Source organism: Triturus cristatus, chromosome 2_2, assembly GCF_964204655.1.
Source record: "Triturus cristatus chromosome 2_2, aTriCri1.1, whole genome shotgun sequence".
Classification (NCBI taxonomy): Eukaryota; Metazoa; Chordata; class Amphibia; order Caudata; family Salamandridae; genus Triturus; species Triturus cristatus.
In genome coordinates, this window is record NC_140582.1 from 792,034,202 (window position 1) to 792,051,530 (window position 17,329).

At 41.3% G+C, this 17,329-nt stretch overlaps 1 protein-coding gene across 9 annotated transcripts in view; it reads left to right on the plus strand.

Annotated features, from left to right (window-relative positions):
* The window catches only part of CLOCK (clock circadian regulator), a 2,260,868-nt gene that overhangs the window by 879,145 nt on the left and 1,364,394 nt on the right, over window positions 1-17,329 (plus strand). The window lies entirely within an intron of this gene.

Consider the following 17,329-nt stretch of genomic DNA (forward strand, 5'->3'; position numbering starts at 1 on the left):
GCGAAAACAGACACATGTTCTGTGATAATGTTTCATTTTTTTTGGTGGTGCAGATATTCAATATGCATATGTGTACACATATGTGTACAGTTGTAAAGTGAACACGACAGCATCTTTCAGTTATTCCTTGAACTCTTGGTGCCAGAAGGTTTGCCAGATGACTAGTGGTAAAGAGTTTCATTAGTTGAGGGGTAGTAGGTGAAAAAACCCTATTTTGGAGGTAACACAGGGCAGATTGGGTGCTGGAATTTACAGCTAGCTGAAATTTAGGTTCTGTGACATCAGTAGATTGTAAGTAGTCAGCCTGGTGGGGGGAGGGTAATGTCTGGTGGCACTGATCAGGGTTCTTGTTGCAAAGATTAAGACTTGGTGTAGCAGGGCAAATGAGTACTGTGGTAGGCCTCCAAATTGACTATTGAAGACTATTACATTATTCCTAGAATTCTGAGAACCATTGAAGTTATGGAAATTTGGACATTGTTGAATGGGATGTGTTAGCGAAATCGCTATATATTTAATATTTGGTATTGTACCTCTTTGACTATATTGTTTATAAAAAAAAAAATCCACCCTTATTAATGGGCCAACTCAACGGGTATTGGTGGGGGATATGAACTTCAGGTTGAAACTGACTAGCGTCAGTTAGAGAGATAGCTACCAATGAGGAGGAAAAGTGCAGTTTTAGATTAATTAAACATGTAGGTGTTCTTGGCCATTCAGTGGAGGAGGGCAATGAGACAGATTTCTGTTAAGAGTGAGAGGGAAAAAGTAGTCGAATTGAGGAAAAAATACTTTCCAAGAAAATATTTTTGGTTGAAAGAAAGCTACAGGTCCGGGTGGTGGGGAACATGGCGGCCAGCTAGTTAGCAGGTCGCGAGTCGCTCGCTCTCCCGTTCTCCCGTTTCTGGAACCGACTATGTTTGTTCGTGTCTGAAAATGTTTGTTAGAAGAAAAAAGGAAGGAATACAACTGGCCTGTACTATTAGGGTATTATAGCTACCCAGAACATTAGTTTTGCAGCTTCATTTCGTCCCTTCAGGTTCTCCGCGTCTTCCGCCTTCTGTCTCCAGTCTTCCGCGCTGCCTCCCGTTCCTGCGCGGTGGACTGCTCTCTGGTGGGGGGGGCGGGCAGCCTGAGTTTTGTTTGCGCTCCATTTCCCTGTCTGTGAGCTGTACCGGGTCCTCTTGCTGGCGGTGGTGGAGGTGACCGGAGTGGAGCCTGCTCGAGGTGCTCGGGTTGTCTGGAGCGGCCGAGCGGCGGGGGAGAACGGTGGAGCAGTGGAGGTGGCGGTAGCGAAGGTAGCGGATTTGAAAGAGGACTGGGGCAGTACGGTAAGGGTCTGACGGAGTGATAACTATTTGCCAGTCTGAATGTGTGCGGGATTAACACTCTCCTTTTTCAGGGCTGCGGGGGCATTAGCTGACAGTCGTCGCGCACAGCGTTATGCTTTTGCTCAATTTTCTAGTTGTAAGCTGCTATATCGTATAGGAACCCCCTCCAGACTAGCAGGTTGGCTAATTACTTTTCCTACGATAATCTGCCCCAATTATGCTACTGAGGCAGCGGTAAAAGTGTAAACTACTTCAGGAAACACATGTTCAGGGCTTAATTTTTTTGCCGTAAGCCAGCGAAAGTTTGATTTTTTTTTTTTTTTTAAACTTATTTTTATTTCCATTTACATATTTCAGACATTGACCATCATACACAACCCTCAGATAGACATAGCAGAGTATACATCCAGTAGTGGGACAGAATGGCTGTGTATATGCCAGCGAAAGTTTGATTTAACGCTCATTTTAACGGCTAAATTAAGGAATGAGGACATTCATTACCACATGGAGGCAGAGGTAGATAAATCACAACCTGAACAGAATTCAGTACAGTTGGAGGGAAGAGGGTCACAGCTGCTTAAGGGGGCAGAGTTAAATTCAATCAAACCGACACCCGGTGTATCTATTACAGTGACTCCATTGGGGAGAAGGTATGAATTAAGTTCACAAAACTTCCTAGGGAAAGAGCCTCTTGTACAACAGCCAACTCAACCAATACAACATACACAACATACTGAGGCCCCAATAAACGGCCATAAGTATAAGAAGACCTCATCTAGAACAGGAAAACCAGCTCCCGTAAAAGGAAGGAAGAGAGAAAAAAATCAACCCCTCTCGAAAATAACGCCTTCACTAAGGGCCTACTTCATGGCCAACTCACAGGGCAATAAGGACCTTAGCAAGAGTATGTCAGTTGTAGATACAGCTTTGGATCAGAACCCTGTCATTCCTCTTTCAAACCGATTTTCTATACTTAGCGAGACTAATTCTACGGCTTCCACAATTATGTAAGCTAGTCATGCAAGGCAAGTAGAATCTGGAGATGTGTCCTTAGCAGCCACAGAGCATAGCTTGGAGGGCTCGGGGCAGAGTCCAGAAGGGGCAGAGCAGAGTCCAGATACAGGTTCAATGCAAGGGCTGCTAAGACAGGTGTCAGCCGAGATGGGAGCCCGCTTCTCCACTTCAGAGGCCAATCAGAGGAAGATAAAAGATACTTGTACCAGTCTAGAAGCAAATTTGGAAGCATTAACACATCGGCTGGAGGCATTGGAAAGTAAAGTGGGAGAACTTGGCCAGGAGGTTGAGGATAATGCGCAGGACGTGATCAGGTTAAAAGAGAGAGAGCGTGATATGGCTGAGAGACTGGAGAGACTTGAAAACATCTCTAGAAGGAACAACATAAGGATATTAGATTTAAAAGAAGGACTGGAAGGGGATAATTTAAAAGCATACATCATAGACATCCTGGTAAAAGCATTTCCCCAGCTTGCTTCAACATCAGTGTGGGAGAATGAAATTCAGCGTGTCCATAGAGACCCTTTCAGGTTAAATCCTGCACGGAAGAAACCAAGGAATATCTTAGTATGTATCCAATCTTATCTCTTGAAAGAGCAGCTTCTGGGGGCAGCCCTTAAACTTAAATCTATACAGGTTAATGACATCTCCTTTAAAATCCGGTCTGACATTTCTAGGGTAACAGAAGATAGGAGATGGGAACTAGGGAAGCGGATGGACGCTCTGAGAAAGAAGGGGGCACAGGTGCAGTTGAGATTCCCAGCCTTTCTGAAAGTTCTCTGGGCTAATAAGATGTTCAATTTTAGATTCCCGGAAGAAGTAGACCATTTCCTAGAACAAACTAAAAACTAGCATTTAGTTTAAGAGATTTTGGTTCCATATTTTCTATTTTTTCTTTGTTTTTCTCTTGTTAGGAGACGTGAGGGCCACGACTCATAAGGCAATAACTATTGCCATGGTTAGACAGGGAGGGTTCCCGGGGGTGGGTTGGGACGGGTGCAGGGAGTTGGGATGGTGTGGGGGGGTTTTGCATGTTTGTGGGTGGGGAGCATTGGGAATTTTTTTTTAAAAAGTAACATTAAATCCTTCTGACATAATAACCTCCAGTAGTCCTAGCAGAGGGTGGGATCAGGCCAATGATGGTGGATAGACCTTTACAGGGATTGAGACGAAGTCTGGGGCTTTTATGCTGGAATGTCAACGGACTGAGAGTTAAAAGAAGACGGCGCCTGATTCTTCAATACCTAAAAAATAGCTTGGCTAGTATTCTTATGATTCAGGAAACCCATCTTTTGCAATCCGAGTGTAAAGCGTTATTTGACAAGTTAAGATGGGTGGACAAGATTATAGGCTCAGATCAGTTGTGCTGCTCGAAAGGGGTTACCATCATACTTAAATCAAATTCGGGGATTGAGCTCATTAAATCTCAGGTAGATGCAATGGGACGCTGGGCCATGGCAGAAATAAAATCTCAGGGTAGTAAATATACTATAGTCAGTTTTTATGGTCCGAATGAGGATGATATAGGGCCTTTAAACAATCTTTGTTTTGCCCTGGCTGATTTTGAAGCCCCTTGGATAATGGGAGGAGATTTTAATGTGCTTCTGGATAACAGGCTGGATAGATCCTCCCCTCGGATACAGATTGCTGCTCCGCATGTTAAAGCTCATCTTATGTCCACTCGTAAAAACCTGAATCTGTGCGACGTTTGGCGAAAAAAAAAAAAAGGGTGAAGCTAGAGAATACTCTTTTTATAGTAAAAATAATTCGCACTACTCCAGGTTAGATTATATATTTTTGGATTACTCTGAGTTGGACAAAGTATGTCTTATTGAATACATGCCTATTCACATCTCTGATCATGGGGCTATAGCTTTTAATTTGGATCTTCCTCAAAAGCCTCCCCTGAGGAGATGGACCTTAAGTAGGAGATTCCTATTGCAGCCTTCTACTCCAGATTTTTTAAAATCTGAAACTGCTAGCTTTTTACAAGATAATCTGGGATCGACATCTCTGTATAATGTTTGGGACGCTTTTAAAGCCTGGTTGAGGGGAACTCTAAAGGGGGCAGTGACGGGATGGTCTAGGGCAGAGAAGAGTGAGTTGGCTGGCCTAGAAGCACAAATAACAAAGGTAGAGGCAGAGGCAGAGCTAAAGTTTAGGTGCTTATCCGCTATAGAAAATGAAAATCTAACAAAGAGACTTGAGGAGTTAGTTACATTTCAGGCTCAAGTCTGAAGAGATCTTGCTTCAAAAATGGGAAGCTAGCAAGATGACGGATTTTGAGCAGGGAGAGAATTGCGGTAAATATTTGGCTATAAAAAGCCGAATTGATAGATCTTGTAATTACATCAGTAGGATTAAACTACACGCACACGTCACTGAGGCTACAGATAAGATAGAACAGGCTTTTGTGCAGTTATATCAAGAAGACTCGTATATTGCAGAGTAACACATTGATAGTGGGCTTATAAAGAAACAACTTCCAAAGTTATCAGAGGATAGCCAAAAATTCTTAAAGTCAGAAATAACTGGAAGCGAGGTTCTGGCGGTACTAGACAGAGCTAAGAAGGGAAAGGCCCCGGGCCCAGACTCGATCCCAGTTGAGGTCTATTCTCTACTAAGGGATCAGGTGGTTCCAGTCTAGCTGAAGTTATTTAATGATATTCTAGGCGGCCTATCTCCTCTGCCAGATTCTTGGAGTGGCGCACTTATATCACTCATATTAAAACCTGGGAAGGATCCGACACAATGCCAGTCATACCGGCCGATTTCCTTATTAAATGCTGATTATAAAGTATTTGCAGGGATCCTGAATAACCGACTGTCAAAAATTGTAGGGCCTATTATACATGAAGATCAGAAGGGCTTCCTTCCAGGCAGGTGGATGTCTGAAGTGGTATATATTATAAGATGCACCCCCGACATGGGGTGTGTCCCCCTGGCACTGATAATAGTCCTCGGGAGAGGTTTCCAATTTAAGAGAAAATTGTTGTCGAGTTTTTTTTCAACAAGAAGCTTTATTGTTCATTTGAAGTTCCATAAAGCTCAGAATCGTATGGCGATTCATATACGTTTTAAACAATTGGTACTAGGTTGAATTCCCTTGTTTTGTTTTCCCAATGCATTTCGGCATTATATGCCTTCGTCAGGGGAAATCTGAAGAGGACAAATAAGAGTGTAAGAATGGGGTATGAGGACTGATGGTTATTTACATAGACCAGTGAGGAGAGGAGCTTGTGGGTGATTGTGAAATTAACGGTGATGTGCCTAATATTACGGGTGGGCGTTGCATGCCGAAAAAAGATGTGAAATATAGGAAACGGTCTAATGAATGTGGACCCCTGCGTGGTAAAACTAAATCCGGTAAATTGTGAACACCTGTGACTGAAGCATTAATGATATGAACTGTTTAACGATTATTTGTTGACGAGATCGGGTGAAAACATTTAAACAAGGTAAAGGAAGATAGAAGTCTGAAGCGTGACGTGATAGCCTTAAGGGGATAATGTGCGGGAGCCAGTTGCTAAACTCTTACCAAGTATCAATGAAGTCTTCGTATCAACCGGCGGTACGCGGAAAGCGTGCTCGCTGCAGTTCTCAACCCGGAAGTATAAATGGTTCTATGGGGTGTGACGTGAATCGTGTGATAGATATAGTAAACAGACTATGGTAATGGATAAGAGAAAATGAGAAAATGAGAACAGACTGAAGTTGATGTCAATGGTGTAAAAAATGTGTGTACTGGTGTACGAGAGAAAAAAAACGACAAAAGTGCTATATAGTAAAAGTATGTTAGAAGTGGTGTATGGGGAAAAAATAAGAGGAAATGTATATGAGGTGTCGAAAGATGGAGGCGTGGTGTTACACGAGTGAACAGGAACATCAGTGAGAAACATCATGGGAAGGAAAATCGAGTGTGTCCAATGGTAAAAGGAACCATAATTAAAAACTGTAACGAATCTGGACAATTGAATCAACGAAAGTGACGTTCATCAAATAATGTATAGCGAAAAATATATAAGTACAAAATACAAATGCGAAATATAAATACAAAATCTCTGATTCAACCATGAGCGTCATGGAAAACTGGGTGCTTAAAGATAGCATGTAAATTCCATACGGTCATTCATGCCGAAGGGTTTCATAGAGTTCATCAGGTAAATCCAGTAGTTCTCTCTTTGCAGTATGAAATTGTGATTGTCTCTGCCTTCTTTTTTAGTGATTGTTTCAAGGATACAAAATTTCAATTGGCTGACATTATGTCCAGCTTCGATGAAATGTTGAGCAACTGTTGATTTGAGTTGTTTGATCCTGATGTTGGATTTATGTTCGTTGAGTCTGGTTTTTATTTTTCTCTCTGTCTGTCCAACATAAATCTTGCCACAGGGGCATTTGAGCATGTAAATGATATTGGAGGTGTCACATGTTGCGGTGACTTTGATTTTGATCTTATGCCCCTTCATCGGATGTGTGATGTAATTGCCTTTCATGATATTGTTGCAGTTATTGCAGTTTAAACATGGAGTGGTCCCTTTGAAACTGGATTGTCCAGATGATGGTTGTGTTAGTTTGAGTATTTCTCCAATGTTTTTGTTTCTGGTGTAGGCAAAGACTGGTTCGTTGTCAAAAATGTGATTGAAATCTTGTTCCAGTTTCAAGAGCTGCCAATGTTTTTTGATGATATGTTTGTAGGAGGCGCTCATGGTGGAATTTTTGGAAACTACTGTGATTAGATTTTTATCAGTTTTGGTTTGAGTTCTCAAAAGCTCGTTGCGAGTTATGGTAGATGAGCGTTCTTTAGCTTCATGTAGTACAGAATCCGGGTATCCACGTGATTTGAATCTTTGTATTAAAGTGTTTAGTTGATCAGTGGCTTTGTTGGGGTTTGAAACAATCCTTTTTACTCTAAGCATTTGTGAATATGTTGATTATCTTCTGTCATGGAAATAAGAAGATTTTCAGGGGGAGAAGGTACCTGAGAGACCATACGCTTTCCTCTAGAAACCCGTATCTTTAGATTTTTATTTTGAATAATTGGGTCTTCTTGCCCAAGTCCCAGCTCAGAAGCTCCTTTTCTAAAGAACATATGATTTCCATTATTAATAAAGGGCAGCACATCAATCCCTCTACGTTGAAATGATTCCGCTTGTTGGAGGACAAGATTCGCAATTATTTTTGAACAGAATTTTACCCTTACGCGCGGACCATTTTCAAACCCCATTATTGAAACCAAATCAATGTCGCTTGACAAAATAAGTTTTAAGCATTCAATGTCCTTGAAGGAATTCAGCAACCATGATCTATTCATATTAAGGTCTAAATCGAATAAGGGGAGAAAATCCAGTGACAAAGTATCCACACATGGGTTGGAAGTTTTTAGTGTTACAGTAGATGAATTAGTGGTCACATGCGCTAAAGGCCAAAAAGTAGATGCCGATGGATTAAGTACTATTTTTTCAATAGGCCTATTACTTGTAACTTCATCCTTTGGTTCAAGAGGTTCTATCCCACCAGCCTCAGAACAAAGGGGTCCTCCATCCAAGGTGCTGACACCGGGGGGGCCTTCAGCTAAAGGGTCGGTGAGGCCACCAGCAACCTCAATAGATGAAGTCTCCTGTATTAAACTATCTAGAGTTCCTATAACATCAGTTACTACACAGCTACTTTCAATACAATGATGAATGGTTCCAACAACTAACGGGCACATCCATGGGAAATTGCGCCGCTCCAGCGTACGCGAATATTTTCATGAATCGTTTTGAAGAAGATCATATCCTCACCATACCTACATGGATGAACCATCTAAAGCTATATCTAAGATTCATTGATGATATATTCATCGTATGGAAAGGCCCAGTTCAGATTCTTGAAAATCACCTTAACCAACTAAACCTAATTGATCAACGTCTACAGTTCACTTTTAACATTCACCCACATTTCATTACTTTTCTCGACGTCAATATCACCAAAACTCCGACAGGATTTGACACAGACCTATTTAGAACAACAACCGACAGAAACAACACCCTACATTTCCAAAGTTTCCATCCTCTCCCCCTTAAACAACATCTCCCATATTCACAAATGCTTAGAGTAAAAAGGATTGTTTCAAACCCCAACAAAGCCACTGATCAACTAAACACTTTAATACAAAGATTCAAATCACGTGGATACCCGGATCCTGTACTACATGAAGCTAAAGAACGCTCATCTACCATAACTCGCAACGAGCTTTTGAGAACTCAAACCAAAACTGATAAAAATCTAATCACAGTAGTTTCCAAATATTCCACCATGAGCGCCTCCTACAAACATATCATCAAAAAACATTGGCAGCTCTTGAAACTGGAGCAAGATTTCAATCACATTTTTGACAACGAACCAGTCTTTGCCTACACCAGAAACAAAAACATTGGAGAAATACTCAAACTAACACAACCATCATCTGGACAATCCAGTTTCAAAGGGACCACTCCATGTTTAAACTGCAATAACTGCAACAATATCATGAAAGGCAATTACATCACACATCCGATGAAGGGGCATAAGATCAAAATCAAAGTCACCGCAACATGTGACACCTCCAATGTCATTTACATGCTCAAATGCCCCTGTGGCAAGATTTATGTTGGACAGACAGAGAGAAAAATAAAAACCAGACTCAACGAACATAAATCCAACATCAGGATCAAACAACTCAAATCAACAGTTGCTCAACATTTCATCGAAGCTGGACATAATGTCAGCCAATTGAAACTTTGTATCCTTGAAACAATCACTAAAAAAGAAGGCAGAGACAATCACAATTTCATACTGCAAAGAGAGAACTACTGGATTTACCTGCTGAACTCTATGAAACCCTTCGGCATGAATGACCGTATGGAATTTACATGCTATCTTTAAGCACCCAGTTTTCCATGACGCTCATGGTTGAATCAGAGATTTTGTATTTATATTTCGCATTTGTATTTTGTACTTATATATTTTTCGCTATACATTATTTGATGAATGTCACTTTCGTTGATTCAATTGTCCAGATTCGTTACAGTTTTTAATTATGGTTCCTTTTACCATTGGACACACTCGATTTTCCTTCCCATGATGTTTCTCACTGATGTTCCTGTTCACTCGTGTAACACCACGCCTCCATCTTTCGACACCTCATATACATTTCCTCTTATTTTTTCCCCATACACCACTTCTAACATACTTTTACTATATAGCACTTTTGTCGTTTTTTTTCTCTCGTACACCAGTACACACATTTTTTACACCATTGACATCAACTTCAGTCTGTTCTCATTTTCTCATTTTCTCTTATCCATCACCATAGTCTGTTTACTATATCTATCACACGATTCATGTCACACCCCATAGAACCATTTATACTTCCGGGTTGAGAACTGCAGCGAGCACGCTTTCCGCGTACCGCCGGTTGATACGAAGACTTCATTGATACTTGGTAAGAGTTTAGCAACTGGCTCCCGCACATTATCCCCTTAAGGCTATCACGTCACACTTCAGACTTCTATCTTCCTTTACCTTGTTTAAATGTTTTCACCCGATCTCGTCAACAAATAATGGTTAAACAGTTCATATCATTAATGCTTCAGTCACAGGTGTTCACAATTTACCGGATTTAGTTTTACCACGCAGGGGTCCACATTCATTAGACCGTTTCCTATATTTCACATCTTTTTTCGGCATGCAACGCCCACCCGTAATATTAGGCACATCACCGTTAATTTCACAATCACCCACAAGCTCCTCTCCTCACTGGTCTATGTAAATAACCATCAGTCCTCATACCCCATTCTTACACTCTCATTTGTCCTCTTCAGATTTCCCCTGACGAAGGCATATAATGCCGAAATGCATTGGGAAAACAAAACAAGGGAATTCAACCTAGTACCAATTGTTTAAAACGTATATGAATCGCCATACGATTCTGAGCTTTATGGAACTTCAAATGAACAATAAAGCTTCTTGTTGAAAAAAAACTCGACAACAATTTTCTCTTAAATTGGAAACCTCTCCCGAGGACTATTATCAGTGCCAGGGGGACACACCCCATGTCGGGGGTGCATCTTATAATTCATACCGACACTCACTTTCGGAGAGTGATACCCCGGAGCACGATTCAACGACAAAATCCCAATAATCTCTTACCGTTGTGCGCGCACTACACCTTTGTTCTACATTATTGAAGTGGTATATACTCTAATTGGGGCAGCCGAGTTTCACAGAATATCCCTCTTTCCATCATTACCGTTGATGCCGCCAAAGCCTTTGACCGTGTGAAATGGCATTTCTTAGATAGGGTTTTGAAGGCTTTTGGTTTCGGCGAAGAGTTCAGGGAAGTACTTAAGAAAATATACAGGTCACCTTATGCCCAGTATTTGGTTAATGGAAGTCCCTCTCCAATTGTTAAAATAGGTCGTGGAACTAAGCAGTGTTGCCCATTGTCCCCTATTCTGTTTGATTTATACATTGAACCCCTTGCCCAGAGTTTACGCCAGAATCGGAAGATGGCTCCCTTTGTAATAAATGGATTTGAGAGGAAAGTAGCGCTTTATGCGGATGACTTGGTTTTATTGTCCTCAAATGTCTCCGCTACACTTCCAGAGCTTATGGCCGAAGCACAGGCGTTCGGGAAATTCTCAGGATATGAGGTAAACGAAGATAAAACTGAGATCATGGCATGGAATATTCCCGACCATGAAAGTAATTTTGCCAGGGAGCTCAGATACCTCGGAGTAATAATTACTGAAGGTCTAGAGATAACAGCACTACCTGCACCGACTTTGGTGAAAGACTACAGCAACTTTGAAATTAAGTGTACTGCATTTACCAGGATGAAATTCCAAAAATTAACCTAGACAGGGTCTCTAAAGAGTTTGATGTTTTGCTGAAAAGATGGCAGAGTATACCACTCTCTCACCATGGAAGGGTTAATCTTGTAAAAATGTGTATACTACCTAAATTTACCTACTTGTTTAACAATATCCCTCTAGAATTTGCAAAAGCAGATCTGCTTGGAATTCAACTGCAAGATTTCTTCTTTTAAATGGGCAAGTAAGGGGATTCGCTTGTCTTGGAAAAAACTAAGGTGCAAATTGAAGTATGGGGTATGGGCTTACCCCATTTGCAGCTATATTGTTGGGCCTACCAGTTGAAAAATTGCAGGATGCTATTGCTCACCCCAGATAATTCGCTAACAGGGAGCATGTTCAAAGCCATGTTAGTTGGCATAGACACATCAGGATTTATGTATAAATTTGGTTCCTTTAAATTGTTTTAAAAAGTACGCTTGAAGACTTTAAATATGGCGGCCAAATTATGGTCAAGTTGTCGAGGCTGTTTGGGCCTCTCATATTATAGCGAGTGGGCGTCTGTGTGGGGCTCTCCTGGAACTCCGGAGTGCCTCCTGGACGTTTTAGCTTGTCCTTTGATAGAGGCTGGTGTCACGTACTGGAAGGACATTGTTTCGGGTAATGAATGTCACTCTTGGGATTACTGGAATAATATTACTAGAGGTGCCCTTTCGAGGTTCAAAATTTATCAGATCGTTTCTTGGTGTAAGGACCAGTGTTGGTCTCTATTGGAGGAATGCCTCATGGAAAGTGATTTACAAGATGTGGCCCCGAGGAAAAAAGAAGTGCCTCTTTGGTACTGTTACCTTTTAGCTGAAGCAGACAGGAAGATCGATAAGCCAACTCGAGTCTGGGAAAACTACTTGCCGAGAGAGGAGCTAGATCACTTATGGCAAGTATCTATAGACACTCTTTACCCATTAATCAAATCTGCTGCACTCAGAAAGAACCACTTCTTTACAATTCAAAGGCTATACTGGTCCCCTCTTAAAATTTCAAGAATGAGGGGCGGTGGAGAAGCAAGATGCCTCATATGTGGCTCCCCGAATGCAGAAAACATCCACATATTTGTCTCCTGCTCCAAGTTACATGAATTCTGGAAAAATGTGGGTAAGACCATCTTGAGGGTGCTGGGTTCAGAAGTAGAGGTAAGCCCATCTCTTATACTTTTTGGGATAATCCCTAAATCTGGGGGGAGGCATGATCCGAACGTATTGCAACATAAATTGGTGTTTTATATGATCCTCCTGGCTAGGAGAGAGATATGTAAATTGTGGCGTCAGATGGCACCACCCTCCTGGAATGCCTGGTGGAATTCTGTCACTTATTTTAGAGCTCTGGATCAAAGGGTAAATGCTTATAGAGAAAGGCCTGCCACTGGGTTATTTTGGAATTTGTTGGATTAGATTAGATCAGACTAGCTTTTGGTTAAGTTCCAATGATTAAAACCTCTAGGTCAGCTCACGATGTGTACTTTGGGCGGTCCCCAAAGGAATAACAGCTGAGACTGAAACCACCAAGTCATCAGCACCAGCGGTGGATTAGGTCGAGAGGTTGCTATGGCTACGGAGGTTAAATGAGGAAAAAAAAAGAAAAAAGAAAGAAAGCTACATAAAAACAAATTAAGGTGCATACTTGATACTAGCTGCAGTATGGTTTTTCCCTTTTTTCTTCCATTGCTTTCAATATTACAATCCATATATGTGAGATGTTTTCTATCCAATCACATAATTCTTGTTCTTGAAAGATACAGCAGGCCAGCCAAAAGGCTCATCGCTTTTACTTCCTCACAACAAAAAGCCCCCTGTATGTTTTCCACTCAGCGGAAGTGCTAATTCACATACGTTGTCCAAGAGTACACCTGGAAACCTGTGACTTAAGCTTTGCTTCGGATATAACCTGGTTATCGTTTGTTAAAGTGATCAGACTACCAACAGGAGATCTCCGAGCTGAAGCAAAGGAGGTGGGAAGTCACTGGGAAGAATTAAGGAGCTCAAGCAAAAAGACTTACTTGATCAGAGCAGCAAGTAAGAAGAGAAATGTGCAGTATGGGAGAGAAGAGTCTTAATTTTGCCAGATCTTAACAGATAGGCACAATACTGGAGGCAAATAACTGCAGAATGAGCCAGGACAGGGAGTCTGAAGTAGATATTGCTGTGAAAGATCTTTTTTCAGGAGGTTCGCATAACATGTCCCCTTTTGTTGTCTGTGCAAGTTGACGGTGACATTTCTTTGTGTGGACTCTGAATGTTGCAGGAAAGCATGCGTGCTTGTAGTAGGAGAAACTCATTAAAGAAAATAGTGCTTACAGACTAAATAAGACGTAAAAGAGCCAGTCCTCATGGGGGGGTTACAAATTAAGGAAAGGCGGTACTAAGGAGGGACTAACAAGCCTATTAACAAATCAGAAGCCAGCATTTATGAAGGACAATGACAAAAGCCAATGACAAATATGGGCGGAAGTGGGCGCGGCTTCAAGCCCATACTAGAATGCAGCATGCCTCGCAGAGCAGTGCATGAGCTGCCCAGGCTCGACCTAAAAAGGAAAGGGTGTTCTCAGCATTTTAACTTGGACAAAACTTGTCAATCATCCTTTCTAGATCTGTGGCTGAAAAGACAGTTCCTGATCAAACAGGATGCCCAAGTTCTTAATTTTAGCTAGAGTGGTAGGAAATGAGCAGAGCTAAGGAAGCCACAAGTTAGTAGTAGAGCACCCAGGATCATCTGCTATTGCCAAGATCAGTTTCATCACCATTTACTTTAGGACATTTCTAAACATTGACCATTGAATACCCAGTAAACACTCCTGCTGCTGTCCGACACAAGTGGAGGTATGCTGATCAGATTAAAGTAGCAACTAGCTATCACTGGCATACAATAATGTGCTAAATCCAAAAGACCGGATAAGTCAACAGTCAGGCTGGTTATACAGATTGAACAAAATGAGCGAGTGAGAGGAGCTTTGTGGGGCTCTGCAGTGAGACGTCGTAATTGCATAAAGAAAATTGGGAAGAGATGTAGATTTAGACCTGTTAGATAAGAAGAAATTGAAACAAGCAAAGCCAAGCCTTCTATCCCATGGATCTCAGGTGTTTATCAAGGTGTTTAAAATAGGTTTTATGTAAGCATTACCTAAATATAAAGCAAGTGTTTTCCGAAACTAAAGAGAAATGTTTTCACAATGGTTTCAATTCAATCTCCTGTCCAGTTGGATGGTTTACCAGCCTAGATAATGATATAGTTTGTGTGTAGACCGACATGATGTTCTGGATGGTATGTCCCTGAACCTGGTCTCTGTGAACAACATATCTGAAATGAGGTCTTGGAGGGATATGCCGATTTTAACAATTGTTAGTGCAGATCTTGTGTCAATGAGATGGCTGCTGGTGTCTCAGCTGGGAGTGAAAGCTGGCTCTCTAAATCTTCAAGATGGCTGAGGGAGCAGGCCAGTAACATGAAGTGACTTAGATGCCTTTTTATAATGGGGATAGTTTGGCAGAAATGGGGATGTGGAGTGACTTGGCAAACTCTGAAATTTGTACACTAATTTGTTAGCCACTGATGGTCTTCTTGGGGGACAGAGGATACTGAATGAGATGTGTGGTTGAGCTGGTCCAAAGTTATCTGGCCAGTATGGGTTTGGTTTCACCTTGTTCTCTGAGTGCGAGCCATATAGGGCTTGAGGTGGTACTGGGAGAGGTTTTACAGAGTGAGATGAACCATGCAAGATGTTATGATAGGGTACAGTAGTATATCAGTGACAGGAGGGGCAACAGAGTTGCAGAGACGGTGTAACTGAATGAAAGTGTATGCTGATTTGGAAGCGTCTGCATAAAGTGCTTTTTGTTTGGATTTTGTGTTGAATTCTAGAGTCGACAAAGTAAGGAGAAAGCTGCCTACCTCTAGCTCATGGACAGTCCTCTCACACCTGGTCCAGGACACTGGTTTGATTTACATTTCATCTTGATTCAGTGGAAGAAGTAAAATATTTTACCTCGTTGTCATTCTACTCCAATAAGAAGGCCTTGTTTGCTGAGACTGCAATGGATGTTGGGAGCAAACTGAAATGTATCCCAGATGGCATAGGTAGCTAATATAAATTGTGGAATTCATCCTACAGCTGAAGACTGAGGACATTTGTATTAAACCTCTTAAAAGGCCATTGAAATCTGAGACGTTTTTAGCTAACAAGGAAAATAAGTTACTGTCCCATAACTAAACTAGAGAGTTGGCTAATTTTCTAATGTGTCCCTAGAAAATAAACAGGGGTAACTTAGCCATAAGATTCCGCTCATTTTGTGAAATTTAAATTAGCTATAGTAGTGATAAATGCCTGGTGTAGGGACAATGAACACTGGCTTGTAATACTGAAGCACACACCTGCTTATCTAGTTGCATCTGGACAAATTGTTGTTTTCTAAAATACTGTAAACCACTTCAGTTGCTCTGCTGGCAACTATTGGAGATTCGCCTTTGCTTGACTTGTAAAAAGGAAACAGGCACCCATCTACATTAATTCTGATGTGTGGGACCTAAACTCTGATTAAAAATTAGAAAGGAGGTGGATCTACAGCCGGTGTTCATGCCTACATTCATTATTCTTCACTTAAATTAATCTTTGTAGATCTTCTGGAATAGGCATAAACTCAAGGCAAAAAGGTGATACAAAGAGCAAAGGAATCAGCTTAGAAACCTGCAGTAGAAAGTTGGATGCAAGATTTATGCTGCTCAGGCACTTTGAGAAATCTCTTTTTATCACCAGCAACTCAAATGAATGCGAAACAACGTCGAATGAATTTGAAATACTTTATGTATGACGTGATATTTTGTTTTGCCCAACTGACTGGTTAAACCTCACACCTATAACCCCACCTTGTCTTTCCACAATTAATTTATCTGTGTAACCTTTGTCTTGTTGTATGAAGAGTTAGTAAACATTTCTAACCTACTTTTTATTTATATTAGGGGAACTGCATTTCATTTTCTGTCTATATATCTATGGGAAGGATTACAGTATGTTATTTACTTTTACAATAATGAGTCGAGTGTTCGTTGACTGCAACTAAAGGCATGGTTCCGCAATTAGTAGTAGCTGTGCTTGCTGTGTAAAAATGCAGCATGTTGTTTCTAAATAAAATGTTTTAAAAGTAGGCTTCGTGGGTTGTGTTAGTTCACTGGTGGATTTTTCTTTTTTTTTTTTACCAGTACGACTGTCCTACTCGCATTCTGGCCACGCAGAATGGTGTATATTTTCAAGAGAAAACGGCATATCGCATATCATTTGAAATCACAAAGTGGAAGATTTGGGTGGTTAACAAGTGCAATGTTTTAATTTTCGATTAACCTGAACTGGTCTAAAAAGGTTTTTCTGTTAGAAAATAATGCATTGTAAAAACAAAAATGGAAATTTGGCACCTAAAAAGCAGCAGCGTTTCGCATGTATACATTATCTCCTTTTGTATCAGCGTCTTATATTTTTTGCAGTTTTATGTAGCGCGAACCCGACTCCCAGGTATATCGGAGCGCTTTACAGGGGCACCAGTTGCATTACAGACCGGCACATTATTTCTTTAAGGCACGTAGAGTGTAAGTCATTTGTCCAGAATTACAGGATGCTTGAGCCGACGCACAGACTCAAACCTGCAACCCCAGCTTCAAAGACGGCCTCTCTAGCTTTTAAGCCACATCCTCTCTGCTTTAACAACCAAGGTCCACAGACATACAAAAAAATTCAATTCTTTCTTACTTGAGTCTGAAGAACTTGCGATGGGGTACTCTGCTGGCACAGATATGGACAGTCATGGAGAGCCTTTGCTGGAGAAGATTTCTCTCAGAATTTGTCCTACCTCAGGACGTATCTGGAGTTTGTTATCCTGCTTCGCTGGAGCTTTGGTAATCAGAGTTGTGAGAGAAGTGCTGTGTCCGAGCAACTGTGCAGAAGCCGGTATTGGTGGCTCAGAAACAGGCTGTGCAACATCCATTCTGTGGCTGGCATTTAAGGACACCTGTGGAGGAATCGGCATAAGATGTTGCCCATTAATTATCTCTCTTAAATAACAAGCCCAAAAGCCTCATTACATGAATGCTGGAAATAGGAAATAGTTTACC